Here is a 13,321-nt window from a genome sequence, read left to right on the forward strand (position 1 = left end):
ATAATAATAATAATAAATTATACATGGTTGGATCGAGGTAAAAGTACAATACAGAATAAAATCCACTGTCCCTCTCCCCCACATGTTTAAAATTCCCAAATAACAATAACATAAAATAACATTCAATACTAAAATAAAACTTTGGTCCTCTATGGGGTTTTTTTGGACTTCAGCTCCCAGAAGCCTCAGCCAGCTTGGCCAACAGTCAGGCATTCTGGGAGCTGAAGTCCAAAATATCTGGAAGACTAAAGTTTGGGAACCACTAGGCTAGATGTTCTCCATCCTTGCCTTGTACAAAGATTCAGTTTCGTAACTGACGTGAGGATCCCATTACTGCAATAGGGTTATATTGAACGGTTAAAGCTATTCTTGCCCAGTTTCCATGTTCAAAGGGTTTGTTAAAAAATTTGCACATGAGATGAAAGCAGACCAAACCTTTTAAGCAGGATCAAAGGGGAGGCAGGCAGTGAAACACAAGGCATTTGATTGTCTAAAAAGCAAAAATGCGCACAGAGGCCCTGTCCTCATAAAATGGGCAGCCAGCGTTTTTGAGAATGTTGGGTTTATGAGGAACAAACAAACATGCTGGCGCATGCTGCCTATTCCTTTTTTAAAAAACATTTGAACTCATCGGCCGTAAAAAGCTGAGTGTTACATCCATACTTGGGCTTCTGGCTTGACTCTCATTCGCAAAACAGAGTTTGAATTTATGGTGTTCAGCCTGACAGCGAGACATGGCTTCTGAGGTCCAAAACACATTGCTGAAATCAACAAACTACAATTCCCAGAATCACCTAGCACTGAGATAAAGCAGTCTCGAACTCGGTGTCTGCAGTGTGGACTGAATCTCAGTTTTAATATATCTGCAATGTCTCTTCAACAATGAAGTCAGGTCCTGTTTAGACCTGGGTCCAACCGCCAAGATATAAACATTGTAGAAATCATCCAGTTTGAGACTGCTTGCATTGCCCTGGCTCAATGCTTGAGCAAGTCACACTTTCTCAGCCTCAGAGGAAGGCAAAGGCAAAAGCCCCTCTGAACAAACCTTGCCAAAATGGTGACCTCAAGGTGTCGGGATCTGTCAATATTTCTGACAAACTATACAGTGCCCAGAGGTCTTCATGTTAATAGGCAATTTAAACAGATTATTAATATAATAATAATTTATTGGCTACTCTAAGGACACTCATACACCAGAAACTCTTAGCTGGCCAGATTAATCCTTTTACCTCAGCATTTAAGATGCTGAATAGTTGTGGATCACTACACAACTGAGGACACTTTTCTCTAGCATTGCAAAGTGTGGTACAATGGTTTTTGTGTTTGACTTTGGAAGTCTGGGTTTCAATCTCTTGCCAAGCCCTGGAAATTGAGGGGTGCTCTTGGGTGAGTTGCCCTCAGAAAGGTAAACCTCTGAATAAATCTCACCAAACCTATTCCATAAATCAAGAATTCATGCGGAAACACATCCCAACATTAACATATATTACAGGGTTCTAATGCTTAGGTTTAAAGAGGTATTCTAGGCCTAACATATACTCAGTACTGAGGGTGTATCAAAGCAACGAATGCTACTCAAAATGTTGGCCTGGGGACCAGAGCTGGGCCTTGACCTGTCTGTTGGTTCTTGGAGGGTTTCTAGGAAAGAAAAACACAACCACAACCAAAAGGCACACATATGGTATTGGTTCTTGGCACATTAGTATAGCATGGGATCAAACATGAGAAAACCACCTCTCAGTACTCCTTGCCTAAGCAAGCTCTCTGAAATTCATTGGGCCACCGTAAGTACGTAGCTGTACCCACCAGACTTTGATCTCAATCTATTTTATTAACCATTTTATTGGGAATTGTTTTTAATGGTATTTTAGGGTGGGAGGGAGATAGGGGAATTAGGATTTATTATGTCCTGTTATGCTTTTATCTATTGATACTCATGTTTGATTTTATTGTTCTTGTTTGCTGTTACCCGCCTCGATCCAATACAGGGAGAGGCAGGATACTACTACTACTAATAATAATAATAATAATAAAAAGTATTATATTATTATTATTATTATTAAGTCAACTGGCAACTTGAAGGCACACACATATAGAGGTGCCAGGTTGCCATAAGTCAGAAAAGATTTGAAGGCACATAACAACAACAAATGACAACACCCATTGGATGAGTCACACTTTCTCAGCCTCAGAGGATGGCAATGGTGAACCTCCCCCCCCCCATAAACCTTGCCAAGATCCCTGTGGTATCTGCCCTCCTTCCATCCAGTCGCATCACGTGGGGGGTGAAGATGGCACCAGGTGGCACCCTACGAACTGGGGGTTGGGGTGACACTACTTCTCCTCATACACCTACCTTTGGGCAGAAAGGGGCTGTGGCATTTGCCTGCTTCCCCTTAAAATGCTTTAGAGATGGTGGGAATAGGGTCACGTAGGGAGGAGAACATATCAAATGTCAAAACATTACATGTAATTTTTAAATTTTGAAATATATATATATATATATATATATATTCTTTTACAATTGTCTTTAAAAGCACCACATTTTAACCAGATCTTCACTATGTGTACACAAAGACATTTCGGTGGGGCGTATGATGTTGTCATTTGGAGGTATCATTTTAATTGCGCTACCTGTTGATGGCACAACTCTTAGCATGATATTCAGATGGGGATTACATTAATGAGTAACGTTAGTGGAAAAAAAGGACTGCCAAGGATTCTGGATGGTGGGAAATGGGAGGAGGGGGGAATCAATGGGGGTGACGCCATGAGCGATCCCCACCGGGTGACACCAACCACCCTAGGACAGCAACACTTGTCCCAAGAGAGTTTCCAGACAAGAAACAAACAATTCCAGGAAACTGGTACAAATATATGGTGAACCTGGAACCACAAAACACCACCCCCCCCAAAAAAAATAACCCCCAAGATAGAAGCACTGCTCTATTGTGCCCTTTCATTGTAAGATTCAAGCAAACCTACAGCAAGAAGCTGGTGTGTGTAGATCGGGTGTTGCACTTGCTCCATCTTGTGGTTGCATTGGCAAAGGGTTTGCCGTTGTTCTGCTATCAGCTCGAAACCAGAGGTTTTCAACAGGTTGCCATTTTTCAGTGGATTTCATGTCAGCTTTTAGTATGAAATCCACTCAGTGAACAGACAGGTGAGCCAGTGTGGGTAGTGGTTTGAGTATTGGACTAGGACTTTGGAGACCAAGGGTTCGAATTCTGGCTCGGCCATGGGTGAGCTTGGGCAAGTCATACTCTCCCACTGGCAATGGCATACCTCTTCTGAAGAAACTTGCCAAGATAAAATACCATGACCAGTTCACCCCCTTAGGGTCACCATAAGTCAAAAATACTAGCTTGAAGGCATACAATGACAAAGTATGGTGCAGTGGTTAGAGCCTGACCTACCTCACAGGTTTGTTAAGAGGAATAAAATGGGGAAGCAAGGGAGCTATGTACATCTCCTTGTGTTCCTTTAACCCTATTGCACTGCAAAATGGAAAACAAATGTGTAGGCCCTAGGACTGGATTCTTTCCACTAAAGCTTTACCGTTACGTTCCCATTATTTTTTCCCAGTAACAGCCAAAGTAACTTGAAGGCACCAGACCTTGTGTTCTCTTGGAAGCTAAGAAAGGTCAGGCCTGGTTCGTAGGCCAGGCAAAATACCAAGGGCCCATTCACATTACAAAATGAGAGTCTGTGGTTCCATTTTAACTTCTGTGGCTCCTTCCCACAGAATGTTGGGGTTTGTAGTTTGAAGAGGCGCTAGAGCACTCTGGCTAAGAATTCTAAACATTCCTCCCCTACAATGCAAATCCCAGTATTTCATAGGGAAAAACCGTGGCAGTTAACATGGAATTGAAGTGCTATAATTTTGCAATGTGACAGAGCTCCAGGTGTTGTAGGCTATAGTCAGAGGAGGGAAACTGCACAGAAAACCCTATCCAATTCATGGAGGTTGCCATATGTCAACAGGCAATCCGAAGGCACATATGTTCTCCAATCTAATCAAATTAATCTTTTTATTTTAATTTTTTTTTGGGGTGGGAAATATCTAAATATCTCATGCTTCCTGGTTTGAAAGAAGCTTCTTTCCTTCATTGCTCTGAAGCCAAAACCTGAACACTTCAACAAAATCTTGGAAAGCCTTAAAAGCTGGGCAGCGTTAAACCAAGCTTCCTTAATGGCGAGGCTTTAGTACCCTCGGTGTCTCAGGTCCCAAACTGACTCCAGAACTGATCCTGTTTGAGACCGCTTGAACTGCTCTGGGTCAGTGCTTGGCAATTCTGGGAACTGTCATTTTCGGAGACGTTGTGCCTTCTCCGTCAGAGAGCTCTGGGGCCACAATCAATTACAATACCCAGGATTTCCAAGCATTGAGCCAAGGCAGTAAGAATGGTCTCAAACTGGATTATTTCTGCAATGTGTTTAGGACCTCAGCGTTTTTCCCCTGCGGCTGCTTTCATGTGATTCCATGTTCCCCATTGCCTAGTTATTGCTCTTTTAAAAGCTAGTCCATCCATCCTTGGACAAAAGGCAATGGCAGGACCTGGGTGGCATACTACCCAGGTGTGTTCTGAATATGATGATGGTTCAGACCATCCCTGCAGTAATGATAGCTTGCAGCCGTTGAAAGTGGCAATGCAAAACAACAGGTGTCTCTCGCAGTACTTACTCTGCTTCCACCTTCTCCTCCAGCGCCAGCGCAGAGCATGCTGGTTAATCTAATTATATGCTGTAATTATAGCTCTGTGTGTATCAAAGTCGGCTTGAGCGCAACTGGAACCCATTTCTGAAAGCACAGGAGACAAAACAAGTGTCCTTACTCAGCTCCGACAAGCTTCCCCTCTCCCTTGCATCAAAAATTGAGGCCTTTTTCACTTACAGATCAGGGGAACAAAAAGTCAAGGCAATAGGTAGAGCACCCAGCACCCCTAAACCTTGCAGCGCCAGTAAGTACAAGCATGAAGATGGCCCAAAAACAACTGAACCCTCCACCCTCCCCCAGCAATTGCTCTTTGCCTCTCATCCCAGTCTGCCCTTGCCTCCATCCTTTTAAAAGACCATCTTCGCATGGAGGAGTGGACACAATGCAGCCTTCAGACAGACCCCATATCTATCGATCTGACAATTTTACTGCATTTTCACCAGGCACAATGTGCAGTGACTCTGCAAAAAGCTCATTGGAACTAAAAAAACACCAAGGCAGTCCAAAAGGAAGCAAAGTTGCTCCCCTGTGACCACAAGGATATAACCAGGAATGAGGGCATGGCTCCCTCCAACGAAGAATTCTGACCCTCCCCATGACGTTTCCCTTCAGCCCCCTAATTTTTGGCATTGGAGAGAGTGCGGTCCTGAAAATGGTTCACACCCAGAACATTTCAGCTTGCTGTGTTTGCCTGCCCTGGGTCACTCTGCCTGCTGTCTTTCTTTGGATGCCTAAGCAATAATTCTAAACGCTCAGCTGAAGTTTGAAGTTACTGCAATACAAGAAATTTGGGGATGGCGGGAACATTTAATCCGAGGGGCCAGAATTCTTATTTGGAGGGGCAATTCCCTAACCCACCCACCCCTTCAGCTACACCTCTGTGAGGGCCTTTTTGGTTAATGGGGGGGGGGGGAGATCTCTGAGGACAAGCGGTGGATTGGACATGTTCAGCCTGAGACCTTTAGAAGTTGCCCAGCCTGATGTTTGGTTGACCAGAGGAATGCACAAGTAATGGCCTTTTTCAAATGTGAATGAAGAGGGGCTTGGAGAGTTGTTTGTATATGGGGGATGCAGGGAAGCCTGTTAATGTGAAGCTGAAGACTTTCATGGCCAGCATCCATAGCTTTTGTGGGCTTTTTGGGCCTTGTGGCCATGTTCTAGAAGAATTTATTCCTGATGTGTCTCCAGCATCTGTGGCTGGCATCTTCAGAAGATGATGCTAGTGAAACATGAGAAATAAACTCTTCTAGAACATGGCGACATAGTCCAAAAAACCTACAAAAAACTAAGCCTGTTACTGTTTGCCTGGATGAGGGTGCACATGTGGGCACACAAGGCTATGTCCCTTGGCCATTTGACCAATGGAGTATGTGGCCCTTGAGTCAGAATGTTACCCAGACCTGTTTTAAACTCAGAAGGGATAGGCAGGGGACACCTTGGGCGATCTGAATGGTCTATTTGTTTGCAACATCATATTTGCTTTGCTCTAGAATTGTCCCTAGTGGAAATTTTTTAATTTTATATTTGGAAGCAATAAAAAGCATGTTATCTGCACCTTGGAACACATCACAGGCAAATAAAACAAAGATGCAACATGCCACAGATGCTTCCCTTGATCATGTTTTATTGGCTCTCATTCTCTGATCAAATGCATGGACTGCTAAGCAGGAGATATGGAAGATAAATCAGACCATTACAGGTGACCCCTTCTTCCCCTTTGGCCTCCAAAACCTACAGAGAGCCTCCATCCCAGGCCTTTGCAAAAATCCAGTCCTGCTGTCCTCACCTCTTCCTCCATACTCTGATCAGACTCTAGTCCACATAGTCATACATAGCTCACTCAAATCCTGCATGAAGGAAAATGACTACAGCAAATGTTCCCCCCGAGCCACATTCAAGCTGTTTGAGACACATTTGTGACTTCTCCCTTGAGCCAGATGTAACAAATAGGAACCTTCAGTCATCTCACCAAAGTATATTGATGTATCTGGCTAGCTGGCTGCTTTAACAGCTGGTTAGGAGGGTGGTAACAGTCAATTTCTAATAGCAAGCCGTTGCACAGAGCATCCTTTCTCACTGCTGTAATAGTTATTGCAATGCGCACCATTCACACACCAGTTGACAGCCGGCGGAATTAGCAATGCAAGGAGCTTAAAAATAGATCCGCACACTGGTTATTACTTTCCGCACTTGCTTCATTTTTGCTGATGCTTCTGATACTAGAAGGCTTCTTTTTAAGTCAGGAGCAGTCAGTCTCCTGAGGACCAAGGTGTAGTCATGGAGAAGTGCGTTTTTAAAGCCCTTTCAAAGGAACAACAGATTAAATTCTGTATGGCAAAGGCTACAATACAAAAGGTCACCTAGTATCTGCCAGCTTTGTCTGATTTTCGTAGGGGGAGAGCAAAGTTAAGTCTGTGAAGATGCTCTTTCAAGCATGGGCATTACCATAGAAGTGTAGGTCATTCCTCTGTGACATCAAGGGGTTTACTCCCCAACTTTTCTTGAGTCTCCAAGAAGGAGAGTCTCGCTCTGTTGGTTATTGTGTGCCATCAAGTCATTTCTGATTTATAGTGACCCTAAGGCAAGCCTATCATATATCGCAAGATAAATAAATCCAACGCTGTCCAGAATAAAGACATCAAATTCTCTACTTTGGCTTTTGACTGAAATGCTTATGTGCTTTGCTTCTCTTGGGGATTTAAAAACTGCAGAGCCATACTTTGCTAATAGCTGCTTAAAGAAAAGCTTCAGTTTTTGATCTGAACTTCCTAGAAGCAGGCAGTATAGAGAAGGCTCTGCACCCTTCACCGTGACATTTTGTGCCTTCAAGTCATTTCTTACAACGCTATCACTGGGTTTTCTTGGCAAGATTTGTTCAGAGATTTCTTTATTTTCCTCTGAGCAGCTAAATCAAATTGTTAGTCTCTTAAACTAGATCCACCAAATCAATGGGAAGCTGGTAAATCATGATGTAAAGTCATGTTATTCCCATTTATCAACCAAAACCAGGCGAGCAATTCAGTGTAAGCCCAGCTATGCTGTCATCCCTTACAGAGTGGGCTAGGGAAAAATACCAAAGAGATCAACGCTTCATTCTGGTTGTATAGCCTTTTCATGTTTCAAACTGATAATTCCAGTCTTGGAGCTGGGAAAGGTTTCGCACGAACTAAGACCGACTACCTATAATATATAAATCCTCTACACGTAAAATATAAATCTTTGGAGGCACGATTCAGGTGTTTTTCCTGTCGATGCAGTTAAGGCAACCCATTTGTATTGAAAATCCATCTCATTTGCAGGATGCGCTGCTAAAAATTTTAAAAAAACTTATGGTGTGGAGCTACTTTCAAGCACCAGGACGACAAAATAAGGCAGTGAGTCAACAAGATGGATGTACAGATAAAATGGATGCTGCTGCCCGACTGTATGAGGCAGTCATTCTATGTCAGAAGGGGCAGGAGCAAAGAGAGAAAGGGCAAGACTTGCAAGTGGCATCTCTTTACCTTCTCCAAAGGAATTAGGAATGTTCAGTGAAATCCTTAACATGGACATTGCAACCAGAATGCAAAATAATACACTGTTTTCCCACTAAACAAGACTAAATTTCAATGTGTGCCCTAAAAACCCTAAGACGTGATAGTTAACAGATTTGTCACTGCTGCTGGTTTTTCAGACTGGCTTTACCAACCATTCTACATATGCACAAAACTTTGTTGCTTTGGTAATCCAGGATCACCATTTAATGATTTCTCCACATTTGTTTTATACAAGAATCAGACAGCATGTACTAACAAGACATTGAAGTGTTTTTTAAAAAATGTACACTTACATCAACAGAATTAAGACGCAATAAAAATCTTTTCTACTTACAATCATTCTATACATATCATCATAACCAAGTCACAAATCCATCACACAATATAAATGTTCCGTTGTTATAAGGTAACAATGCAGAGAAAAATCTCCTAAAAGTTTTGCTTTCATTTTAGGTTTTAATCTTACCATTAACTTAAATCACTTAAATGTGCAGGATGTTTAGGATACATGACTAAGGCACCAACAGTACAAAGCAAATACAAAAGCAAAAAGTATTTTCTTAGGAGTGCTGTACTGCACACTGAAACACCACGAGAAAAGGCAACAATAGTAAGCCTTCTGCTGTCTTACAAAGTTGGTTTCGGGATCGCAAGGTTAGTTCTATTGTTATATTTCTTCCAGTATACAATTTCAGTTCCAATATTTCTTCCAGTATACCATTTCAGTTCCAATCCTATCAGATGCTGTTAACACCGATTGCAAAGATGGACATTACTACGGTGCACTTTTCACAATGTTACTGCAGAGCCAGTGACCTCAAGGTGTGTCAGACTTAAAACTCCCATCGTCTCCGGTCAGCATGGCCTTTAGTGTTTGTACTTTAAAGGATAACCGTATTTCAAACTCATCTTAAAGGGATTTTCTTGGACTTAGAATGGCAAATGCTTACAAAAATAGTTCCCTAAAAACTTGGGATTGCTTTAAAACATTGCTTTATAAATATAGAAATACTATGCAAGGGGGTAAATCTGTATGTATGCCACATCATGTCTAATTTTTTTAAAAAAAAGATTTATTAATCACTGGAGTAATGATTTAAATGTACACAAACCAGTTGATGTTCAAGAATCTGACATCTTCATTTGCAATTGCTTGGCCGCTACATTATAAATATACCATAGTACAGCAGATGGCAGAGTGTGTGTATCTGTGTAGTGGCCTACTTGTAGAGCATAAGGTCTGATGCTGAAAGGGTCATAGGTTTGAAGCTGCCATCTCCAATTTAGAAGGATCACAAGCTGTAGGGCTAAGAAAGACTCCCTGCCGAAGAAGTTAGAAAATCACTGCCACTCAGACCTGACTGCACATCAAAAATTTCACCATGAAGCATGTTCAGATATTTTACCGTGGGGACCACCAGGATGCCTTTAATGCCCCAAATCTTGTAGCTCTCAAATCGAACCTGGGTATTAAATGTAGATATCGCTTGAAAGCATGCGTTACAAGGCTTCCCATGTATGGCACACATGTATGGCTTGAGGGGGAAAATAGGCCTCAGAAACAAAGCTCCATCAAGAAACAAATTTTCATTGAACTTGTCATGTGTCTTGAAGTAGTTTCTGACTTACGGTGACCCTATCACAGGGTTTTCTTGGCACGATTTGTTCCAAGGGGGTTTGCCTTTTTGAAGCTGAAAGAATGTAACTTGCTGAAAGTCATCAAGCAGATTGCTGTGATGGAGCAAGATTCGAACCCAGGTCTCAAGTCTTAGTCCAGCACCCAAAGCATGATGGCAAGCTGGCTCTCACCACCATAAACTGCAGGGCCTTCTTAGTTTAAGGCAGGAACGTCCATCAGTTTATAACTCTTACAGATTAGAAGAATTCAATGGAGGATGTGCACTGATTTGACAAAATGAATAGTAAATCTCAAATTGCCAGAGAGATACTGTATGCATAGACTCAAAAGCTGAACATGACAGTGACTGTGCACATGCTCCATTCAACGCACATTAGCTCCAAAATAAGACTGCCTCATATCAAAGATTTCTGATTAAAATCTAATATAATTACATACCATACTGGTAATGCTTCAAAACTTTTGTAGGAATTTCTGGAGTAGTTACACAAAGGCAGATAGAACTGGTAAGGAAAAAGGGGAAACGTATGCTAATGACACATTTTGTAAGTACAGAGCGCTCGCGTCATACGTGGGCGTGCTTTACGCAGCTTTCAGTATATGCTGAAAACTGTGCGGGGAGAAAGGAGCGGTGCGTCCCATAGGGACAAATGGGGCGTGTGCCCATGGAGTGACAAGCCCCATTCATTTAAATGGGGCTTGAGCACACGCATAATTTGCTTTACGCGGGGGAGTCCAGAACGGATCCCCGCATAAAGCAAGGGCACACTGTATTACCTTTGCAACGGTATTTTGTTCTGTCAAAAACCGACTGAAGGTGGAAATTTGAGCTCATTCGGTGGTTTCAATTAGTAATCCAAACTCCATCTGTTGCCACACAAATAATGCCTCAGAGAACTCTCCAAAACATAAATCTAAGGAGATTAAACAACAAAAGCAATAAAAGGGCTTAACAAAACCTGTTCTCTTATATTACTGGCAATTCTCTTAACAGTCAAAATTTACTATGTTAATTTGGTAACGATCATGTAAACCTTCGGGGTCTAGTTCAATTCAAATACAAGGAGGCATTTTGGAAAGCCATGTTGTGTAGAAAGGCCAAAACAATTTTTCACACAAGGACAAACAGACAAGTGCGTGACCTATGTGTGTAGTTTTTCTCTCGAAATGTTCCTAACACATGTTCTAACCAAAATAGTACTATGTGTTTTAACCACAATAGTACTGTATTTCCAACAGCATAGAAAGCATCCAGTGGAGGCAAACTTGTTCAGTTAAAAGTCAGTTTTAGTAGATACATTCCTAAGTATTTATCAATGACAATTCAGAACTTGATAAGCATCCTTATGCTGGAGCAGAGCCTAATCCTCCTCAAGTGATGAAGTCACAATTCTAGATGAATTTGCTGGAGAGTATGTTTCACCAAATGCAATGTCATGGTTAGGAATATGCTACATTGAAAGACAGTATGAGTACATCGAGGTGGTTGGGGCCTGGGATCAGAATCCTATACTTACTTGGGAATAAACCAATGTTAGGCCTAAGAGTAGGCTGTTAAGAGTCATGGGGCTAATTACTTCCTAAATTATAGTGAAAATAAAATTAGAACTAGTCACCAGAAAGTATCCTTTCTCCTACAGCAGCTTGAATCCCAACTGATATTTCCAACGGCAAATCACATTATTCGAAAGGCTACCATAAAGAGTCATGACTAAAATTTCAATCCATTGTGATCAACTGCAAGTGTGTCTGTTCATATTAGTAAGCCATCTTTGTGCAATCTGTCCTTTGCTGCTGCCAAAATACGACAGAGCAGAGAGACGAAGAGTTAAAAACAGAAGCTTATTTTCCGCACGGTCTTTGTGGGAAGAGAATTTCATTGAACACAATTCAGAGGTAACTTTTTTTCCTCTCAACTGTAGGCATGTGGCACTTAAGACAATCATCTTTGCACAGAAAGCTTTTTAACAGTCATGCGAGGGCACAGTCATTATCTTGAACAAGGCAAATTTTTCACCACAGAGCAGTGGGGAAAGTAAAGGAGGCACTGCACTGGCACAAAACACCTAGTAAACTCCACTTTAGAAACAAATACTTGAAGAGTTATCATTTTAAAAAATTCTGATAAGTACGATTTAGCAATAGCTTTGTTTGGTGGCCCTCTCTGTACAATCAACAACCCTTGATCTGGTTTCTCTTCAGATCGTACAAATCTTTCGCCTTTTATCAACCCTTATTTCATTACTCAGATATTCACCTAAAAGCATTTCAGTGCCACAGATGTAAAGGATCTGAAAGCACATCACCACCGCCAGGGTCCAAGAAACATTCTTGAACTGCTGGCATGCTATGGAAACAAATGCAAATTCTAACCTTCTGCTTTAAAGATGAGGTCTTGCTTTGTCAGAACCTTCTATATAATGCAAAGATTACGAAAATCCTACAAGTGTTTCGTTGATATCCAGTAGCTAGACACAGTAGTTTACAATATTCACACGAGTTACTTCTGCTTATTAAAGCACACCATATGAATCCATTTTTACAAAAGAAAAGGATCAAATTGGAGATTTTGTTCTTATTATAATTATATGTTGTCACTCTGTAAGCTACTGAGCTACTACCATATTCTGTGTCCATAAGTTGCAGTCCTCAGTAAGCTGGATATACATGCTTAGGACTGCACTCTGTTATTTTGCCAATATAATGGTAGGAAATTTGGGAGTACCATTATTTAAAATTGCAGAAGTACCTCTTAAAGGGGAGAGAAAATGTAGCTTTCAATGATTTTGTTAAGAATGGATTTCTAGATGTCCTAATAAATGTTCTCCATTTGTTCCAAAGAATAAAGAAAGTGCATAAACAAGGTTTATGCTGTCAATCTATCCACCTGCATTGTGTGAGTAAAACCACTGCAGGCTTCAAGAAGTGCAAAAGAAGGGAGGATGCCACTGACTTAAAGTGCCCTAAACTGTAGCTTTTTCTTTTTTTTAAAAAAATAATAATACCAATAACAAAATCTAGAAAATAAATGGTTCATGGTGTAAACAACTTGGTTAGCCACCATCTTGGTTAAAATCAAGAAACAGAATACTACATCTTTCAAATCAGAAATAGAAGCAGTTCAAACATTGTCAGCAGCAGATGCATATGGAGGGACAGTTCTGCAAAAAAGGTCAGTAATGGATATTACACCCAGGAAATATCGGTAACAATTTCAGGCATAAATAAAGAATCCATTGAAAGCACAGAAGCCTGGAGTGCCAGAAATGGCCCTCCCGAACGGCTTGCAGTGGTTAGTGGATAAGCTGAAACAGGCCAAAATGTCTGACCACTGATAAAGAACCAGGAATGGGACATCTATGTGGACTCCCAGCCATTTAACTCCTTTATCCTACAAAAAGAAAGAAAGAAAGAAAGAAAGAGTAGTAG

At 41.4% G+C, this 13,321-nt stretch overlaps 1 protein-coding gene across 2 annotated transcripts in view; it reads right to left on the bottom strand.

The window, feature by feature from the left end:
* Positions 1–8,434: 8,434 nt before the first annotated feature.
* MAPK1 (mitogen-activated protein kinase 1) overlaps positions 8,435–13,321 on the bottom strand; it is a 28,713-nt gene continuing 23,826 nt past the window's right edge. For both annotated transcript variants that reach the window (XM_042441724.1, XM_042441722.1), the window contains exon 8: positions 8,435–13,283. The gene's annotated coding sequence lies outside the window, so the exon portion shown is untranslated. The remainder of the gene's footprint in view (positions 13,284–13,321) is intronic.

Source organism: Sceloporus undulatus, chromosome 10, assembly GCF_019175285.1.
Source record: "Sceloporus undulatus isolate JIND9_A2432 ecotype Alabama chromosome 10, SceUnd_v1.1, whole genome shotgun sequence".
NCBI classification, from domain to species: domain Eukaryota; kingdom Metazoa; phylum Chordata; class Lepidosauria; order Squamata; family Phrynosomatidae; genus Sceloporus; species Sceloporus undulatus.